The following is a 16,608-nucleotide window of genomic DNA, read 5'->3' as shown; positions in this document are numbered from 1 at the left end:
TCCTAACTTTAGGAAAAAAACTGAGTTCAAATATATCCAAAGCTTTTTGCCAGTCTAAAGTGACATATTAACATGTTGGCCAAGTCCAGAGGTACAAAGGCAAAAAACCCAGGCTGCCTGTGCAGACAGGCTGACATGGTCCTCCACGTGTGGAAAACTGAGTTCTGTTCTGTTCTGGGCTCCAAAGAGATCAGAATATAAGAATACAAAAGAATGAAATTCTGAAAAATTAATGCAAAAATAATCTGTGGAACTTTCATAAATCTGCTCTAAATATGTTGTAATAATTGTTTTCCTCTGTCGAGCAGTGGCGTGATTAAAAGAGGGCTCTAGGGAATGTGGCAAACAGGAGCAGGCAAATGCTGTGCCCTGCCCTCAGAGATGTGCCACACAAAAGTGCTGGGATGACTCAAATAGCTGGAGTGCAGCCCTGGGTGGCTACAAGGTATTCAGCAGAGACAGGAAAGGGAGAAGAGGTGGAAGGGTGGCCCTTTATGTTAGGGAAGCTTATGATGCCATGTGTATTGAAACTAATGATGATGGGGTTGAATGCCTGTGGGTAAGAAATGAGAGGAAGACTGACATCCTACTGGGAGTCTGTTATCATCCACCCAACCAGGAAGAAGAGGTGGACAACTTATTCTATAAGCAGCTGGAGAATATTTCAGGATCATCAGCCCTTATTCTTCTAGGTGATTTTAACCTGCCAGACATCTGCTGGGAACTTAGTACAGCAGAAAAGAGGCAGTCCAGGAAGTTCTTTTGAGTGTGTGGAGGACAAATTTTTGTTGCAGCTCATGAGTGAGCCCACCAGGACTATGTTAGACCTGTTGTTTGCAAATAGAGATGGGCTGGTGGGAAATGTGGTGGTTGGAGGCCACTTGTGGCATAGTCATCATAAAAGTAGAGTGTTCTCGGTATTTGGTAAAATCAAGAGGAACATCAATAAGACTTTTATAATGGACTTCTGGAGGGCAGACTTCAGGCTATTTAAGAGTCTTGTTTAGAGAGTTCCTTGAGAAGCAGCCCTTAAAAACAAAGGAGTCCAGGAAAGTTTGGTGTGCTTCCAAACTGAGATCTTGAGGGCACAGGAACAGACTGCCCCCGTGTGCTGAGAGATGAGTCAATGAGGCAAATATCCAGCCTGGATGGGCAACGAGGTTTCGAAGGAACTTAGAAATAAAAAGAGGATGTATTATCTTTGGAAGGAGGATCAGGTCTCTCAGGGAGTATTAAAGGGGTTGCTAGGGCATAAAGGAAAAAAATTAGGGAGGCCAAAGTTCAGTTGAACTTAATTTGACACCTTCTATAAAGGATAATAAGAAATGTTTTTACAAATGCATTAATGGCAAAAGGAAGGGTAAGATCAAACTTTGTTCTCTACTGGATATGGGATGGAACTTAGTAATGGCAGATGGAGAAAAGGTGGAGGTGCTTAATGCCTTATTTGCCTCAGCCTTTAGTGGGAACACAGGTTGTCCTTAGGGTAACTGTCCTCCTGGGTTGGTAGACAGTGTCAGGGAGCAGGTACCATCCAGGAGGAGGCAGTCAGAGAACTGCTGAAGCACTTGGATGTTTATAAACCTATGGGCCCAGATGGGGTCCACCCCAAGGTGATGAGGGAGCTGGCAGATGAGCTGGCAAAGCCACTCTCCATCATTTACCAACAGTCCTGGCTCACTGGTGAGGTTTCATGACACGGTTTTGCTGGAGCCCAGGCTAGCTCAGGGGAGCACACCAGCAGCTGTGCCAAGTGTGGGAAACTACCTTGGTGTTATCAGCACCAAAGGCAGAACCTTTTGCGCCTTGTGCTCAACAGGCAGGATTGTCAGCCACAGTCAAGGAGTGGATAAAGGAGGAGGAGGAGGAGGAGGCTCTCAGTGTGAGACTCCAGCAAAAAAAAGGTTTATTCACTGCAGGGAGTCAGGGACCAAAGAGTCCCAAACACGGCTGTGCTTGGGATTTTGTACCACAACAAAGTAGGGGGCGGATACAACTGAACAACCAATAGGGAACCTGTAAGGGTGGAGTATGGGGAAGGGATTACAATGTCAAGACCAATGGGCATGTAGGGGCGGAGAGGATAGGTCACATGGGCCAATGGGGCATTGAGGTTTAGGGGATTTCCAAAGGGGGAGGTACGGTGAGGGGCTGCCCCAATGCAGGAGTGACAGGAAAGGGCAAAAGGCAGGGTTTACAATGATTGAAAGGGAAAAGGGGCAGGGTTGCCTTGACAGGCAAGGAGGGTTCAGGAAAAAAGGATTGGGTTTACAATGAAGTGCAGTTCAGGGGAGGGGATAGCATTCAGGGATAAACCAACTTGGGAGGAACTGGGATAACACAGGAATAAACCATTAACAATAAACTGTGAACAACAACCTACAGACTAATAAAACAAACACGTGCTGCAACAGTTCCAGATGATTAGAAGCTGGGCAATGTGACACCCATTCACAAAAAAGGTGGGAAGGAGGATTGTGATAATTATAGGCCAGTTAGCCTGACCTCAGTACCTGGTAAGGTGATGGAGCAGTTTATATTGAGTGTCATCACACAGCATGTACAGGATGGCCAGGATATCAGACCCTGCCAGCAGGGGTTTAGGAGGGGTAGGTCACGTTTGACCAACCTGGTCTCCTTTTATGACCAGCTGACGTGCCTTGTGGATGCAGGAGAGGCTGTGGATGTTGTCTATCTAGCCTTCAGCAAGGCCTTTGACACTGCATACTCCTGGAAAAGCTGGCAACTCTCAGCTCAGACAGGAGAGTTAAGAGCTTAGCTGGGTTAAGAACTGGCTGGATGGCTGGGCCCAGAGAGTGGTGATGAACAGTGCTGCACCCAGCTGGTGGCCAGTCACCGGTGGTGTCCCTCAGGGCTGTGTGCTGGGGCCAGGTCTGTTCAGTATTTTTATTGATGATGTGGATGAGGGTATTGAGTCTTTCTTCAGTAAATTTGTGGATGAAATTAACCTGGGAGTGTGTATTGATCTGTTGGAAGGTAGGAGGGCTCTGCAGAGAAACCTGGAACACTTGGATCATGGGTGGAATTCAGTAAGATGAAGTTTAGTAAGTCCAAGTGCTGAGTCCTGCACTTTGGCTACAATAACCCCCTGAAGTGCTCTAAACTGGGGAGGGTGCAGCTGGACAGTGCCCAGGCAGAAAGGGTCCTGGGTATACTGGTGGCAGCAGACTGAACACGAGCCAGCAGTGTGCCCTGGTGGCCAAGAAGGCCAGCAGCATCCTGAACTGGGTCAGGAATATTGTGGCCAGCAGGAGCAGGGAGGTCATTCTTCCCCTGTTCTTGGTACTGGTGGGGCCACACCTGGAGTGCTGTGTCCAGTTCTGACCCCTCAGTTTGGGAAGGACATTGAGACGCTTGAGCACATCCAGAGGAGGCAACAAGGCTGGTGAGGGGCTGGGAACACAAACCCTGTGAGGAATGGCTGATGGAGCTCAGGTTGTTTAGCCTGGAGAAAAAGAGACTCAGAGGTGACCTTATCCCTCTCTACAACTCTCTGAAAGGTGGCTGTAGTCAGGTGGGGTCGGTCTCTTTCTCCAAGCAGCAACTGACAGAACAAGAGGACACAGTCTCAAGCTGAGCTGAGGGCAATATAGGCTGGATATTAGGAAAAAGTTTTTACAGAAAGGGTGACAAAGTACTGGAATGGTCTGCCTGGGGAGGTGGTGGAGTCACCATCCCTGGATGAGTTTAAAAATAGATTGGATGTGACACTTCGTGCCATGGTTTAGTTGAGGCGTTGGAGCATGGGTTGGACTGGATGATCTTGAAGGTCTCTTCCAATCAAGTGATTCTGTGATTCTGTAATTTGCGGCTGTTTATGCACCTGGATCCATACTGCATTTCTGGACAGAGTTCCAAGTGAGGGACAATGTAAAAATTGCACAAGTATCTTATCCTTTCTGAGGCACAGCAGCTGCCTTTTGACATGTGTCCAGGCTTTGTCATGTGCATGGGACTTCCAGGTCTATCCTCAAAGACTGACAGTTTTTAGCTCTAGTGTTCCAAATATCATGTGGGTTTTGCTAACCCTTAGAAAGATGAAACCCTCAGGGAGCTGATAAACTTGTGCTTCTAGTGATCTTGCATTGTTGGAAAGACACAACTCTGACACTAACAAGTCATGCACAGCAGTGAGATTACTAGATTGTGAAATTAGTTTATTTAATGCATGTGGCAGGCAAGTAATAATGCATACAATGCACAAGCCCCCCCCTCCCCCCTTCTGTACAAAGCTGTTTGGTATTTGGTAGTAGGTGAAGAAGCTCTGTAGTATGAGTTTAGAGAAGAAAATGCAAGGGGGAGAGGAGAGGGCTAGAATATCAGAGCCCAAGGATGTTTGAGAAGAGGATGGTACTACTGGCTTGAGAGAAATTTTGGGAGTTAAATATCTGTCTGGCAGAACAGTGGGAATATAAGGAGAGAAAGTATGTTGTTTAATGTTCTCTGCACCAAAAAATAAGGATTATCTGCTTGTAAATGAGCTGCATTCTATATAATGGCTGACCAATCTTAAGATAATGTCAAGCCTGCAAGACTTTACTGAGGCTTTACTTCCTGAGCAAAATGAGTTGAAAAGAATAGATTAATAGTGATTGAGAAACTCTAACTGATTGTAGCCAACAACAGGTAAGAAAAATGCATGGAGACAGGATCAGGAATTCAACCCAGACTGACTTGTCAGTCCTGGGCTGGCTTTGTATGTACTGTGAATGGAAAACTCTTGTGGATGAGAAAAAACGCTGTAGTCAGTCTGTGTATTTAATACTCAGTGGCCTCTGCAGATATGCCTAACCTGAGCTGGAAGCTGATTATTTCCTACGTGTTCTCTGTGTTCTTCCTACCCTATGTTTCCCATTTACACTTTTGTTTAATGCTGCAGTTTTTGTTGGGTTTTTTTGGGGGTTTTTTTTTAAAGAGAGAGCAATTTTGAGCTAGAGGAAAAAACTTCCCCCCTTGGAGACACTTAGAAGGTGACAGCTTAGGTAAACAAAGTATATATTTTCCTTCAAAATGAAAACTGTTTCTGAATTTCTTTTCCCCAAGATGAAGTGTGTATTTCTTCCTTGAGCATCTTGGGTTTATGAACTAGGGTCGAATATTTGGAATTTCTTACACTTTTAGCATCAACTGATTATTTTTTAGCAAACATGCTGGTAGTTTTTTTTGCTATTTTTTTCTGACAAGTGAAGCTTTAATAAACTGCTGTTTTTCAAAATACCCCAAGTCCCATTTTCATAGAATGATCTAATAAAGACAAATATTCAACCAATAATGAAAAGCTAAGTAATGTTTAAACTCTATTGTATGCAGGGAAGTACATTAAGGCAGATCTAAGAGACAGTTTAATGGATTTAGCTTTAACAATCAGACCTGGACTTAGTATAAATCAAATACCACTGCATTTCAGCCGAATGTACACCCACTCATTCATTATCAGTGTTCAGTGCAGATTATAAATATTAGTGAAGACAACTCCAGCACTTGAGGAGTCTTTCCTCAGACACAGCAATAACTGAACAATAATGATGACAGTCTTATTTTTATGAATCACTATAACTTATTGATTTGCACCTGGGACTTGAAAGAGCTCTCTCAGCCAGTATGCAACAAGGAATGGTTATAAGCTATTAAAAAGCTAAGGAAAGAAGCAGAGCAGACAGGAAGAGAAGAAAAAGAGAATAAAAGTAGTGGAAAGATGGTTGATGCAACATTTGGTATCAGATAATTGCAGACATAATCAAGATGTTATGAGAGGGCTCCTAATTTACCAACAAGGTGATAAAAGATAAACTAATTACCCTACCTCACATATGTTTTTCTGCATACACATGCTATTTAGGAAATTTATGGTTTATTTTTATTTTGCTTTCCAAAACCAAAAAAGAGGCAACATATGTAAATATTTTATGAATTGCACATGCATAATAGTGTAAGTGGAGGAGGAATGGGGACCTTGCTGCTGACTGCAATATATAGCTTCAAAACAACTTAAGCACTATAAGGTTCTGGAAATATGATTACTATGAAAAAGAGCAGAACTCTACTGTCTTCTTTTTGTAAAAGGTGCTTGTTAGAGAACTTTTTCCTATCTTGGGTCTCAAAATTGGTAGAAAATTGAATATTCTGTACAGATATGAATATAATACTGGCATATATCTCTGTTTTGAAGTAGGAGGTGTTTGTGTATGTGTGTGCATTATTATTAGCTCTTCTTCTCTCTTCTTTTTAGAAGACATAAAAGGTCTTATTTCACAAACATAAAAGACAACTGTAACTGTTTAACCATTGTGCTGGTCTCAGCCATTGCAGAGTTTCTTCTCAGCAGCTGCTAAAATGCTGTGTTTTGAATTCAGAATGAGAATGGTGTTGATAACACACTGATGTTTTGGGTTTTGCTAAGCTGTGTTTATCCTCAGTCAAGGACTTATTTTTCCTTGTCTCATGCTTTGCCACTGAGGATATACACAAACTAAACTGGGATGGAGCACAGCTGGGACAGGTGGCCAAAACTCCCCAAAGGGATATTCCACACCATGGAATGTCAGGCCCAGTATGTAAATTGGGGGAGTTACCTGGATGGACAGGCTGATCTGGGTTTGGGAAGCAGGGTCTGGCATCAGTCAGTGGGTGGTGAACAGCTGCATTGTGCATCACTTTTTTGTTTCTTTTTTATCATAATAATTATAAATTACTGTTGTATTCTACATCATTTTCAATTATGAAACTGTTATTATCTCAACATTCAACCTACGCTTTGATTCTTCTCCTCGTTCCACTGGCATGTGTGGGGAGACAAGGGGTCTGAACAAGTGGCTGTGTGGTGCTTAAACCCCAGCTGGGCTTAAACCATGACAACCGTTTGTTATATTATGATAAGTTTGCACTTGTGCTTATTGAGCCTGAAATAGCTTGGATACCATCAAATATTAAGTTTACTTGGAAATTGTGGTATTTTTCTGTAATAGTTTATAATAACAGGAAACTAATATATTTCATGCTGGGAATCCTTTATGCCAGCATATAATGGTGTAACAATTACTTTATTTTTCAATACACTTCCTTTTTGAATGATCTAAAATTCTTATGCCTAATATACTGAAATGAGTTTCATCAAGGCCAGAATCTGAATAAGGCTCAGCTGTGCAAAAGAAATTTTGATATTCAGAAGTTCGCCATAAAGCTCCACAGTGATTGAAATCTAGAGAATTTCATTAATAGGGATAATTAAATTATGGCTTTTTTTTTAGAGTCATGTGTCCTGCTGGTAACCCTGAAGTATACATATAACCTTGTAATGTAATCCAATGAAACACAGATGCTTAGGAGTCTTTAGTATGAGTAGAAATGTAAAAAGTATTATTTTTATATGTTTTGTAATTGTTTTAGGGTCTATGTTCATAAAATCCTGTGTTGGCAAGTACAATTACAAAATGAACTTGAATATGAAGTACATCCATATTGATTTGGTTAGTTCAGGTTACAACACAGTGGTCATGTATTATCATAGTAAGTAGTCATAGTGTAAATATGCTGAAAAAGGATTATTGCCAAGATACTGTAGCAGTGGACACCTTTGTTGTTAAAGTACATTAAATGATTCACACAAAGACTCTCAGTCAGAAGGAAAAAACATGTTTTATTCTCTGACTCCAGTATTTATAGATTCTCGATAATGATCAGGGATTGGATAATTAAGTTGCCACCTTCCCAAGCACACTGGTCATGCAAAATGTCCATCAAAAAACGTGTCTTAGAAGGAATGTGATAAACAACTTATATTTATAGGACTTTCATGAGAAAGTAACTAGAACTATGAAAACATTATCAGACGGTTTAATTTGCAGGGTGACACACCTTGGCAGTGGTTTTCAGGTTTCCCTGCCTTAATGAGATAACAAAAAGAATTGACCCTTGATGAGATTGCTTTTCCACAAAAGAAAAAAAAAAAATCATGTGAAGTTCTTTTAATAGAGCACTTAGGAAGCACCCTTTTGGGTCAGAAGATTTGAAGCAATTTAACAGTGTAACATTATCCAGAGATTTGCTGTATGGGAAGACGCAAACAACCAAACAGGTACACCAGCTATTAATCTTACTCTCCCTTATAGCAGCCCTAGGAGTTTTTCTGGCTAGATCATGATTCAACAGTCCAGAACAGCAAGAAGAGGAACTTTAGTATGTATCAAGTACTGCTCTATCCTCTCTGAAACTGTCACAGAAGGGATCTTGATGGTGGGCAGCTGAGGCACAGCAGCCCACTCTTGCTCTGCTGTAAATGCTCATGGAGGGATACCCCCACTTGCACAGGTTCAAAGTAACACCTCAAATCCCAATCAAAGCATCTGCATTCTGCATTGTGTACAGTCCTAATGGTGTAATTGTGGCTGTGTAACCACAATTGTGTAACATTACCTGCATGAGGTGAATATAGCAGTATCAAAAAAGGCAATTTCATATCAAATTTTTTTGCAAAATTAACATGGTTGGATGTGCAAGCCATGTTACAAAATTTATTCACAGAATCAGAGCAAAGCCTGAGGGTTATGTGGACATAGAAGCAGAACATCAGCACTTTGGGTAAGTTCCATGTCTGGATGCCTTCCCTCATGCTGAAAACTGGGATAAACTTAATAATTAACTATGGTGCCTTCCCCAAATTTCCTTTGAACTCTCCCAGGACAGACAGAAAGATAAAATGCAGTAAACTTTCCATTTTCTGTGTCCAGGGTCAAGAACAGAATTTGCCTTATTAATGACTTTTCTGGACAATAATTCCTAAAGATATTTGAATTAAAAAATAAGTATTAAGAAAAAGGTGTCCAGTTAAGCAGTTTGTGAGGAATGTTTTTGACTGTGAGCAGCAGATACATGTTCAGAGTTTCACTATATAAACATAAAAGAGATGCAAAATAGTATATTGGAACCATAATGATTATCTTTGTTTTCTTCTAAGTGAAAAAATATAGAAATATAGTTATTAGGAACTTCTCCTGGAAAGAAAGAGTACATATGTACATATGTGGTGGGCTGGCTGCAGCTGTCAGCCAAACAGCACTCCAGCCACTCCCTCACTCCCCGCCTCTGCCAGGTGGGAATGAAATACAGGGAAAGGGAGAAGACTCATGAATGAAGGCACAGACAGTTTAACCTGTGAAGCAAAAGCTGCACATGCAGGCAAAGCAGAACAAGGGATTCCCCTGGGCAAGTGGATGTCCGGTCACTCCCCAGGAAGCAGAGCCTCAGCACACTCAACACTGGCTTGGGAACTCATGCCGTGAGCCCAGTTGTTCCTCCTGCCTCCTTCCTGGAACTTGCTGAGCACCATGGGGCATCTCCTTGTCCATTTGGGTCAGCTGTGCCATCTGTGTCGCCCCCCAGGCACTTGCCCACCCAGATCCTGCTCATTGGGAGGCACAGGGAGCATGAGAAACAAGGAAAGCCTCGGCACCGCGCAGGCACCGCTCGCCAGTAGCTGAAGCTCTCCGGATTCTGTTATCAGGATTGTTTTCATCACAAATGAGAAAAGCAGCCCTTTCTGGGCTGCTCTGAAGAAAATGAACTCCATCTCTCACTGCAGAAGCAATGAGAAGCAATGAGAAATGGAAATGAAAATGGAATTGGGATTTTTCATTCCTCAAGCTGCAAGGAGCAGTTATATTCTAGGAGAGCTGCACTAGCCCCCAGATATAAGTAGAGAACCTGGGTAGTATTACTCCTGCCACTGGTGTCCAGAAGTGGCACAGCCTTTTGTTGAGGCTGATAAAAACCCCGACAGAAGGCTGTGGGAAAAACCCTTGTAATTGTGGAAGGTATTACCCACATTGCCCCCAACTGCTTTTATGTAAATGTTACCAGAAAGTTTGTTTTTCTTCTATTGTTACTGGTTTATGATTGCTGCATTATTTTCATTATTCCTAGTCAACCTTACCTGTTGGACTCTTACACTCAGACTCTGCCCCTACTTAGTTTACATAAGTTGCTGTAGCACCCTGACCATCGCCTATTTGGTGCACTCTCTACGGCTGTTCAGGTTACATGTTTGTTGTTTTTGCTATTAAACTATTACTTCTTGGGTCACTAAATCATGCCTGTCCTTCTCTTATTGTCCCTGGCTGGCCCAGTCTTGAGATTGCAGATCCTCTGCCACAACAAGTGGCAGCCAAACAGGGACCCTCGGACTGAGGGACCTGTTGGGATCGTGTCAGCAGGGGAAGCTGACTGGTAAGCAAACCCTCTCTGGAGTGTGAAGTTGGAGGAAAAGTAAGGGCTTGACAACATTCCTTGGATGACTCTTGGTGGAGTGGTTAATCATCCTGAGAAGACCTGCAGGTAATGCAGGTAAGAGGAGAGGGGATAGTCCATCCATCATCCCTACATGTGATGCCCTAACTAAGCCTCATGATGGGCAAGAAACTATTGACAGAAGGGTGTTTATTGCCAGTTTAAGTTGAAATTGGTGTCCCAGGGGAAGAAATTAGAAAAGCATGAGTTAAAAAGCATCATTAAATGGGCCTTCAAAAATTTTCCAGACACTACTGTGCCCAATGCCATTACTTTATTATTTTGGGGCTTAGTAGTCAAGAAACTGTATAATTTGGCAACCAAAAGACACCGAACTGTGCAAGAGCCGCTCCCCATCTTTCGCTTTATCATGGAAATGTTAAAATTGGAAGAAAAGCAGAGGGAGAAAAAACCAGCTAATCTGGAAGTGCTGAGGACTGACAACCCTTCTTTCCGTCCCCCTCATTCCTTTAATTACCCCTGAGGTAGGTATGGTGTTGGAGCTGCAAACACATGTACCCGTGGTGGGTTCAGAGAAAATAATGGTTTGGCTGATGGATCTGTCACCCTGTGTCCATCTCCACCTCCTCACTTGCGGCCCAAGATGGCAAAGGCCAAGCCATCATGCATCCCTCCTGCTCTTTCCTATCCAGACCTTCGCATTCCCCTCATCCTTCCTCTATAATTAACACCAAGCAGTCCATGAGTTCTAGCTGCTGGCTGAGTAACGACCACCATTTTAAGGATGATGGCCATTTAAAAAAGTCTACTAACTCCCAGCCCTCTTGTTGACTTCTCTGTGTGTTGGGAGATCCTGTCTCCAACTCTGCCCTATCTACCCTGCGGCATGCCGCATCCACTTTGGGCCACTCCTCCCCTGACATCATCAGGCTAGCAGGCCACACCTCTTCTGAGGAGGCTGGAACCTCTCCCAGCTGTGTTCCAGAAGGGCCTGCCTCCAAGATGATGGTGCCTAGGTCACCAGCACTGAGGTCTGTTCTAAGGCCTACCCTAAAGCTAAGAGGCCACAAGGAAATATTTGCAGTGCCAAGTGAGTCCTCCTTTTATTTCTCTTCCTCTTCATCATCAGACGAAGACCTTTGGTCACCAAGTCCCAGCCAAGATCCATGGGAAAAGATAAGGAGGGAGGCTGTGAAAGAGGAGGAATGGGAATTAGTCTCCAAGCTTAGCGTGATGCCTGTCTGGTACACGAGGGGGTTGCTAATCCCCAGTAGGAGCCTTTAGCTTTTGGAGAGGTCAAAGAACTATGCAAAGCCACGCAGGAGTATGGGAGAGACTTGCCATACTTGGCAATTTGGTGCAGGCCACCCTTGCTGCACATGTGGCAACAATATGTGCTACTTGATGACCACCTCATTGTCCCCTATGGAATATTCCCTATGGGAACCAGCTTGGAAGCGTTTGTTAAATCAGTTATTAAGGGATTATGTGGGGGATCCAGCAAGGGCAGAGCTAACCTCGGACCAACTGGCGGGAGAGGGGGCTCACAAAGACCCAGATGAACAAGCGGAAAAACCTTCCTAGGCCTGTCCTTAATGACATCAAGGATGCGGCCAGGAAACTGTTATTACAAGCCCCTGACAGGAGTAGACCAAACCTGACTTTGCTGACGTAAGACAAGTCCCTGATGAGCTATATACAAAATTTTTAGACTGGCTAAAGCTTGCCCTAGACAAACAAGTTATTCTGGACTGGGCAGCAGAGGAATTATTAAAACGGCTAGTGATTTCTAATGTAAATCCAGAATGCAAGAAAGCATTGCATGCACTTTCATTAGACCCCGAGCCTACTGAAGCATAAATTTTGAAGAATTTAAGATATTAGAAAATTCAAGGCCTTAATTAAAATTAATTTTTGTTAAATCAAATAAAAAATGAATCCTTGTAGAGAGGCACTGCTAGAATTAGGAGCTAATCATTAGCCAGTAACTAATTGTCTGTCAACCTTATGTTTGTTCAGCTAGGTTTGTAATGAGAAACGGGGAATCTTGTGAGGAACATCAAGAACATAAGACAATACAAACCAGAAACCAATTGGAAGCATGAAACTAGGATCACGGCCAGGTGGTCATTTGCCACTTTGTATTGAAAAGGTAGAAAGGTCAGAATGAGGAAGAGCCATATCCCTTCCTCCCTCCCATGACCCCTACTCATAAAAAGACCACAGACCCACTTTGAAGGACAAACTACACATGCTTAATTGCTTTTTTCTAATTAGCATGAGAAGCAGAGAGTGGGTGGTAACTGGGTTATGAATTTGTATTTGTATTCAATACTTTTGTAAATAAAAAGCCTGCATTCACCTGTATTCGGGGCCATGTGAATTAAGGGGCGACCCTGCACATCGAGCCAACGCTGCCAATAAACACACACTTTTTAACCCGAATCAGTTAAAGAGTTTTTGTCTGTTATAGTTGGATACTGGTAATACTAGATCATATCCATATTTTGGTAAATCACTACCATTGCTCAAATGATTGAAATGTGCAGTCGTCTAGCCGCTCCTGAGCATGGTGCTGTGCAGGCACAGATCCTCACTGAAGCTATAACAGCAGCTCAGGAAACAGCAGGAGCAGGTTGCCGCAGTACAAACACAGATTCTGACAAGGAAGACTTTAGCAGCTTTTAAGGATACCATTAAAAGCCAACAGGGCAGGAAACCAGGAACTTGCCACAATTGTGGCTAGGAAGGACACTTTGCAAAAAGCTGCCAAAAGCCAAGATAGGGATTACCTTTGAAACATTGTGGGTACTGAGGACGTTGCCAAAAGACTAAGAGTTTCCATCTAGTGCAGGAGTGTGGCTGTCACCTGTTGGTTTCCTGTTGGGAAACTCCCAGCTGAGCGCAAGGCAGCGGCACGTGAGGACACAAACATCCCTGTCACCTGTGCTGGAGACTATCAACTGCCTGCAGGCTCACAGCTGCAGTACCTCATCTCTGACCTCCCCACTGCAATGCCTCCAGGCACCGTCTGGAGCTGCCAACCACCCAGCCAGTCGTGATAACGGACTCAGTTCAGCATGCCATATTAACAGGACAGTTAGGCCACACGAGTTTTTAATAGTGCGGATGAGTAGAGCTGGTGCTGAGGGACTTTATGTTTCACCTGCAGTATTATCAGTAACACCATCCCGAGAGATCACTATACTTGCTATGTGTCCTGACCCCCCCATATTTCGTCCCTGAAGGACTAATCATTGTGCAGGCATTTCTCTTGCCCAAGCTGGATTGTGACACCTTTTTCATTGCTTGGACAAAAATGATCGGCAATGGGAGACCAGAACTCGTGTGCACCTTGAAACATCTTGGTAAGACCGTAACCCTCACTGAACTGATACTGGAGCCGATGTAACCCTGATCTCTACATCACACTGGCCACAGGGCTGGGTCCTTGTACCATCTCTGGACACGTTATGAGGTATCGGTGACCACTGTGACAGCTTTTGCAGTCTCCACCCTATCAACTTTGAGGGGCCTAAAGGTCGCGTTGCCACTACTAAGCCGTTCATGGTAAAAGCCAAAGTAGACCTGCGTGGGAGAGACATTCTATCACAATGGGGACGAAAACTGGAAACAAATTTTTAGTGCGGGATACTGATGAGCATGACACCCTAAAATTGACTTGTACATCAGATAAAGCAATATGGGTGCATCAGTGGCCCTTTCCATTGGAAAAGTTAATCACACTAGAACAGCTGGTAAAGGAGCAGGAGGACACAGGTCATCTTGTGCCGACTAATAGCCCATGGAATACCCCAGAGTTTGTTATTAAAAAAACCATGTTGTAACAAATGGTGTCTCCTACTAGATTTTAGGGGAGTTGATGTTATTGAAGAAATGGGGTCCTTGCAGCATGGTGTAGCCTCACCTATTATGATACTAAAAGACTGAGAGTTAATTATTATTGACTTAAAAGATTGCTTTTTTAGCATTCATTTACACCCTTATGACGTGCCATGATTTCTGTTCTCCGTTCCATCAATAAACAGGCAAGCCCCTTTGAGGAGATATCACTCACAGTTTTACCATAAGGAATGAAAAATTGTTTGGCCATCTGCCAGTGGTATGGGGCAAAAATCCCCTCTCCAATTCATAGGAAATGTCCACATTCCATTATCCTGCACTACATGGATGATACCCTGGTAGCAGCAGAGGACCACCTGTCCCTACAGGATACTTCCAATGAAGTCATCTCAGCAGTGCAAGATACCAGATGCATTGTTGCCAGGGAAAAGATACAACAGTTATCTCCATGGAAGTACTTGGGATACAAAATTACAGAACAAACTGTAACACCACAAATTCTCAAACAAAAGAGTAACCCAAAGAGTCTAAATGACATGGAGCAGCTCTTGGGCACCATTAATTGGATCAGACCCCTGTTGGGGATTAGATATCAAGATCTAGTCCCTTTATTTGGCTTCTTAAGGGGAGACACCACCTTAAATTCACCCGGATAGCTCACCAGGGAAGACCTAAATGACCTAGACAAAGTGTTGCTAGCCATCTGATCATGTCAAGCACATAGTTTTAACCCTAATTTACCCTTTTTGTTTGCAGTTCTAGGGGGAAGCCCTCAACTCTATGAACTTATTTTCCAGCGGGATTCAGAGACACCTGACCTGCTACTGATCTCACTGAATGGTCATTATCATGTGCTCACACTGTCCTGTTAGGAGGCTAACATATCTAATACTGCAGTTCACAGACAGTGTGTTGCATGGTACTATTGTTACAACAATTCTCAATTGCTTCAGTCAACAGCCTCCAAAGTTGCAAACACAAAAAGCAAGAGGTGTATTCAGTCTGCAAACCGTGGTAGGTGGGAGAAAGTTGTTGATCAGAGTTCTGTCATATTTTCAGCATTAGATATTATTAAGCATATTTATTTATTATTATTATTTATTGGACTTACTTTATTGACAGTTGACAATTGAAGATAAAGATAACCTGATAATTAGTCACTGTTTGGTGGCAGGGAGACTGTTCCCTTTGTGGGTAAAAATTTCAAGTTATTTTGAACTTGAGGTGTAGGAGGGACCAATCCCCAACTAATCACTAGGAGAGATGAAAAGGTTATATGTCTCTGAGAACAACTCTCCCTTTATGAAACATGATGTACTAAACCTCTCCTATTTGTATGGAACCTGATGTGCTAAGCCTCTCCTACAGACCAGGCACTCTGTACCACTTCTGTACTAAATAAAGATCAGGAGTACCATGATTATTTCAAATTGATAAAGTGACAGAAAAAGTTAGTGAGTGGGTTTTGGTTACACTGTTCTCAGTGAGATATGCTTGTGTTCCCATGCTTTAAAGGATTTTTCATACATGATACTGAGGAACATAACCTTGACTATTTTTTCCTCTCAAAAGGAATATTATAGTCTAGAAGAAGTCTGAAGATTGTCAAAATCAAAGAGGTCAATGGAAAATTATGCTTTTTCTTTTGGATAGGTATGATGAATGAGAAGTGCCTCAAAAATATGAATGACAATTCATTAAGCCTATGGAAGAAAACACATAGAAGAAGAAGAGAAAAAAAAATCATGCTAACAGGATCCTCTACTTCTGGAACTCTTGACTCACTGCTCATCAGACTTTCCTCTGAAAATCACAGGCTTCCTGTGAATGAATAGAATGAATAGACATAAAAAAGTAGTTTAATTCTCATTTTCTTTTCTTTCATTCTAAGTTGAGGCTAGCCATTAGCCTGAGGTTGCCGCTTGCTATGGAACAGGGGAATGCTCCCTTTCTGTAAGATCACACATACAGAGCTCCAACAGAAAAAAACCCTTCAGGTCTTTGAGGTATTTTTGTCTGGATTTTGGTTCATACTTGTTGCTGTTACAAGTTCCTGTACTATACTATCTTCAGTATTACCCTGAAAATATTTTACTACAGGTAAAAAACTTCTTTGCAAATGGACATTAATGTTAGTTTGCTTCTTTACATGCTGAGCTTTTGGAAAAACTAGCAACTGGCAAAGAAAAATTCCACTAATTTTGGAGTGAACAGAAACAAGGCTTCTGTTCCCAAATACATTTTTTTAAAATAAGGAGAAAGTGGCTTGTTTCTTGCTCAATTAAATTTTTATATTTTATGGAAGATAAAGCTTTGAAAGTTTTCTTATTTTGGAGGTTTTCAGAAAATTCTATTGTACGGGGAAAAGCAAAATAAACCTGTGCCATCCCACTGTCAATGCTTCTAGGTGGGAATTGTAGTGAGGAACCTGTTAATGCTAGAATGTATCCCAAATGAGTTCATTTTCCTATGTTTTTTTGG

The 16,608-nt window shown here is 42.5% G+C and overlaps 2 long non-coding RNA genes across 2 annotated transcripts; one reads left to right on the top strand and one right to left on the bottom strand.

Annotated features, from left to right (window-relative positions):
• Positions 1-7,637: 7,637 nt before the first annotated feature.
• On the bottom strand, positions 7,638-13,677 carry LOC147648418 (uncharacterized). Its single transcript, XR_015280559.1, has 3 exons — positions 13,618-13,677; positions 13,056-13,143; positions 7,638-11,452 (listed from the first exon to the last, which is right to left on the bottom strand). It is a non-coding gene; the product is annotated as an uncharacterized LOC147648418 (long non-coding RNA).
• Positions 13,678-13,791: 114 nt separating this feature from the next.
• LOC111940609 (uncharacterized) lies at positions 13,792-15,954 on the top strand. The gene is made up of 3 exons (XR_002869560.2): positions 13,792-13,833; positions 14,884-15,141; positions 15,781-15,954. It is a non-coding gene; the product is annotated as an uncharacterized LOC111940609 (long non-coding RNA).
• Positions 15,955-16,608: the final 654 nt, after the last annotated feature.

Source organism: Cyanistes caeruleus, chromosome Z, assembly GCF_971803275.1.
Source record: "Cyanistes caeruleus chromosome Z, bCyaCae1.hap1.1, whole genome shotgun sequence".
NCBI lineage: Eukaryota > Metazoa > Chordata > Aves > Passeriformes > Paridae > Cyanistes > Cyanistes caeruleus.
This window is presented reverse-complemented; position numbering and strand designations above follow the sequence as displayed.